Source organism: Penaeus japonicus, unplaced genomic scaffold (assembly GCF_977035675.1).
Source record: "Penaeus japonicus unplaced genomic scaffold, GWHDUDI00000001_assembly GWHDUDI00000032, whole genome shotgun sequence".
NCBI classification, from domain to species: Eukaryota; Metazoa; Arthropoda; class Malacostraca; order Decapoda; family Penaeidae; genus Penaeus; species Penaeus japonicus.
In genome coordinates, this window is record NW_028234434.1 from 15,465,945 (window position 1) to 15,470,944 (window position 5,000).

Genomic DNA, 5,000 nt, shown 5'->3' on the forward strand with positions numbered 1-5,000 from the left:
GCCAAGGATTCTTGAAAGGGTATGAGTCATACCTTTGCTCTGCGATTTTGTGTCTTTTATTTCTTTGCTAGTTTCGGTGAATTTTTGTTTGTTTGTTTGTCTGTTTGTTTAATCATTTTGTTATTATTGTAATATGAGTTGATGATTTAATTTGTTTGAATTCTTAATATAAAGCAAATCTGGAGAAATTTGTAATTACGGGCAGACATATTCGAAAATAACTCCTTTCACATTATGTGTGTGTGTGTGTGTGTGTGTGTATGTGTAAGTGAGTGTGTGTGCGCACGAGTATGCATAAATATGTACGTGTCCTGTACAGGCATGCGTCTTAGGCACACATACAATCAAAGCATGATACAAAACAAAAACAACAACAAAACTTAAACGACAAAAAAAAACACAAAAAAAAGGGACCACCGAAAAAGATAGACTCTGACAGAAACTTAGACAAAAGAGCATCGGCCACTAGGTGGGTTTGGAAGAGGCGGAGGAAAAAACTATTGGCATTAGGACAGACTTATCATTAATTATCCATTCAGCCTTCCATCAGCGGCACCAACTCCCGAATCCATCTAATTCTCCGATAGCTCGATAGAGTCACGCTGGAAGAAAAGGCGAGAGATAGAGAGAGAGATAGGAGAGAGATAGGAGGTAGAGAGAAGCGGAGTAAAGAGGAGGGAGAGGATGAGAGGGAGAGAGAGAAAAAAAAGAAGAGAGAGGATATTATTTTGTTAATAACTTTTACTGATACTTGTGGATCAAGTCACAGAGAGAGAGAGAGAAAGAGAGAGATAGAGAGAGAAAGAGAGAGAGAGATAAAAAGAGAGGGAAAGAAAGAGAGAAAGAGGCGAACAGACAAACCTATGAAAGAACGAAAGAATGAGAACCGTAAAAAAAAGAACAAGAAAGCCCCCCCACCCTCCACCCCCCCCCCAAAAAAAAAAAGAAAAAAAAAAATCTCAAAGGACAAAGGAAGGCTGGAACGGACGCCTTAGTCCAGCAACACCTCTCCTTCAGGCGATCAGAAGGGCGTCTCAACCAGCGCCGTCTTCTTCTTCTTCGGGAGATCAATCAGCGTGTCCCGATAACCCAATAGATGGAACACACGAAGGAAAACAAGAAGTCCTGTTGAGAACCGTATTGGGTGTTGGTGGGTGGGCGAGAGGGAGGAAGGTGGTGGTGGGTGGTGGGTGGGTGGAGGAGGAGGAGGAGGAGATGTGGGGAGGATGGGGGAGGAGGAGGAGAGGTAGCTGGGACAGAGAAAGAGAAAGAGAGAGAGAGAAAGAAAGACAGAGAGACAGGGATAGAGAGAATACATGAATTTAGGAGTTTGTACTTTTAAATCACATCGAGATTAATGCATAGGTGCATATTTTATCTGTACATAATCATACATTAATTATATAACGACACCAACGTAAACCTTAATCTCCCTCTCTTTGTCACTAGAGACCAGAGCAATATTAAACAAAGAAAATATAAATCAGACAAAGAAAAAACGATAATAATAATAATTGATATTAACAAATTACAAACACGACGTCTCTAATGCATCTCGAAAATATCGTATCATTCTTATCTTTTTTATTATTAATATTATTATTATTATTATGCAATATGCGACGCTTCATCTAATGATTATGATAAAGGAAATATATGATAATTCAAGACGACTAAAAGGTTTGGTCCACAGCCACAGACACTGACAAACATGTCTGATGGTTGTCGCTTGTGTGTAATGAATAGGAGATGCTTCTAATAGTAGTTAAGTGGGATGGTTGTGCAATTATTAAATCATGATGGTAGAAGAAAATGGCGACGAAGAAAGAGAGGAAAGTTAGGGATTGAGAAAGTTTTTTTTTCTTTTTAAAGGAGGGGGTGAATGAGAGGAGAGAGAGAGAGAGAGAGAGAGAGAGAGAGAGAGAGAGAGAGAGAGAGAGAGAGAGAGAGAGAGAGAGAGAGAGAGAGAGAGGGAGAGAGAGAGAGAGAGAGAGAGAGAGAGAGGAGAGAGAGAGAAGGAAGAGAGAGAAGACGAGAGAGAGAGAGAGAGAGAGAGAGAGAGAGAGAGAGAGAGAGAGAGAGAGAAAGAGAAAGAAAGAAAGAAAGAGAGAGACGAAGAGAGCGAGAGAGAGACACACACAGACAAAAAGAGACAGAGATGGAAAACGGGGTTAAAAAGTTTTGCGAAAAGTATTTCAGAAAAGCGTTCATTTTGTAACATAAGCTAATGGAGTCTTAATCTCATTAGCGTTAATACAATTCGTCTCGGTTTGTTTAAAATTAGATCACGTAGACTAAAACGATTTCAAGAGATCCGGCCAATTAATTTGATACAGCAAAACGAAAGAAATTATAATGATAATAGCAATATATCATAAGTAAATAAGAACGCAAACATACAAATCAAATGGACAAAAATCGCAACACACGAATGACATCAAGAAAAAGGAAAACACGAGATTGCGAGAACCGCCGCTAGAGGGGGACATCGTGCAAGAAGGAGTTGTAGAATGAAGAGCCGACGGGGCTGACGACGGGGAAAGCGGCGTCGAGGAGGAGACACAGGCTGACGGGGCTGACGGGGCTGACGAGAAAAGCAGCGTCGAGGAGGAGCTGAAGGCGACCGACCGCATCAAGACGCCCTGGGATGAAGATCTTGCGGCGCTGACGAAGAAAAACTAAGAACCCACAGTAGAAGGAAGAGCTGAGGACGCTGAGGACGCTGACGAAGCTGACAGCGGCTTCTGACGAGGGCTGGCGGCGGCGTGTGACATCGGCGGCGTCGGGTGGGTGGCAGCCGCGGTCGGGGTCATCAGTCGACGTCTGCGGCCGGGTGTTGGAAGGGCCGGTGGACAAGGAAACAGTTTTAACCGCTCGCTTTGATGCCCGGGCGTATTTCAGGAGCAGCAGCCTCGCCCCGTCCATCTTCGCTTGCAAACTGGCATGTGCAGTTTTGTCGAGGTTGTTGACTCGGATTTATCATCTTGCACTGATCATCCACTTATATACCCACTTTGCGAGACTCTCTTCTTGCTCCCCCACCCTACCCTCTCCCCCTCTCCCTCCTCCTCTATACTCCAGCCTCCTTCGTACTTCTCCCTCTTTTTCTTCTACTTCTCTCTCTCTCTCTTTCTCCCTTACTTTTCCCTCCCTTCCCTCCTTCTCCCGCGTGTTCCCTCATGCCGCCTATTCGTCCCCCTCCTCCTCTTTCTACCTCTCCTTTTTTCCCTTCTTCCTCCCCTTCCCCCTCTCCCTCCTTCTCGTCCTACCCCCTTCTCCACCCTCCCCTCCTCCTCCTCCTCCCCCTCGCTTTTCTCGCTCACCAGACCACTTGCGTTGCTTACGAGCAAACCTTGCAAGACTGCTGAATGTTTTAAGTTGCATTTATATGTTTATTATTGCTGGGTCGATTGGCCGAGATTTATAGCATTAGCGACGAAAACTTGGCATCGACTGAAACGATGATGACTTAAATTTATTTTTTAAAAAGGGGAGGAATGAATTTGATTTTTTTTCTTTTTTTTTTCCTCCGTGTGTGTGTCTCTCTCTCCCCCGGACTGGAGACACGTGATGTATACAGCATTTTGACAATCGTCTTGTTGAATGGGATACGTGCCATCTTAATGGGAATGTTTTAGCGATACATATAATCTGAGCTCGTTTATTATACCCCATTGCAAAGGCTTTAACGATTGCACGAGCTAAACTATGCATTGTTATGATACACACATCAGCTGGAGATGCTTTTGTCGCTGGGCTAAAAAGCTTTATCCATTTCTTTGCTATTGGAGTTGGTGAATTATGCATACAATAGATCTGCGCGGAACAGCTTGTAGTTGATACGACCATAATGAAGAGAAAGATAGAGAGAGATAGAAAGGGTGGGTGGGAGGGAGGGTGGGAGGAAGGGAGGGTGGGTGAGACGGAGGGAGGGAGGGAGGGAAGGGGGGAGGGAGGGAAGAAGAAAGAGAGAGATAGAAAGAGAGAGAGAGAGAGAGAGAGAGAGAGAGTAAAAGAAAAATATAATAAAAACAACGGAGAGAGAGAGAAAGAGAGAGAAAAAATATATAAAAGATCTCGCGAATAGATGCAGCAAAACCGGGATCCGCACAGCAACTAATGCCTCGCCCCGAAAGACAACACAAAGTTTTTTTTTTTTTTTTTTTTTTCGTCTATCTCTCACTTCTCCTTCTTTGACCCACATCTCCGGAGGAAAGTTTGGCTGGGCGATGAAGTCAAAGGCACTCGGGAGAAGAGAGGAAATTGTAGATTGAAGAGGGCGAGAGATGGATGGATTAAAGGGCGTGGTTGATTGAGATATAAGGTAGTTAGGGAGAGTTGAGGATTAGGGAAGGAGGGAGGGAGGGAGGAAGAGAGGAAGGGAGAGAGGGAAGGAGGGAGGGAGAGGGGCAAAGGAGGAAAGAGAGAGAGAGAGAGAGAGAGAGAGAGAGAGAGAGAGAGAGAGAGAGAGAGAGAGAGAAGAGAGCGAGAGAGAGAGAGAACAAGAAGAAGAGAGAAAAATAAAAATAAATAAATAGATAGACAGATAGAAGTAGATAAATATACAGAGATAGAGAGAAACAGACCGAGACAGACAGACAGACAGAACCCCACAGACACAGAGAACACACCCATATACCCATACACCTCACTCACTCACCGACGCCGTACACAAGAGACACCTCACAGCGGTTCCTCTTCGTGAAGGTGTTGAAGATGCGGGTTCCCACGTTAACGGCATGGCGGCGTGGGGATGCTATTATTTTTCGGTGACGTCTCCGGCTGTCTCTCCCGGTCTTGCTGCTTTTTTTTTAGGAACTTTCTTTTTTTGGGTTCTGCTGTTTTTTTTGTTTTTTTTTTTTCTTGTTTTTTTTCTTACGTCTGTTTTGCGCCGTGTATGGAGGAGGTGGGAGGGTGTGTTATTTGTGTAGTGTAGTTCTTTTGTTGTTGTTGTTGTTTTGATTTGATCATTAGTAAAAAAAAAGTAGAAGTAATACAGA

The 5,000-nt window shown here is 43.9% G+C and overlaps 1 protein-coding gene across 2 annotated transcripts in view; it reads left to right on the forward strand.

Moving 5' to 3' along the window:
- The window catches only part of LOC122251581 (uncharacterized), a 138,833-nt gene that overhangs the window by 43,981 nt on the left and 89,852 nt on the right, over positions 1-5,000 (forward strand). The window lies entirely within an intron of this gene.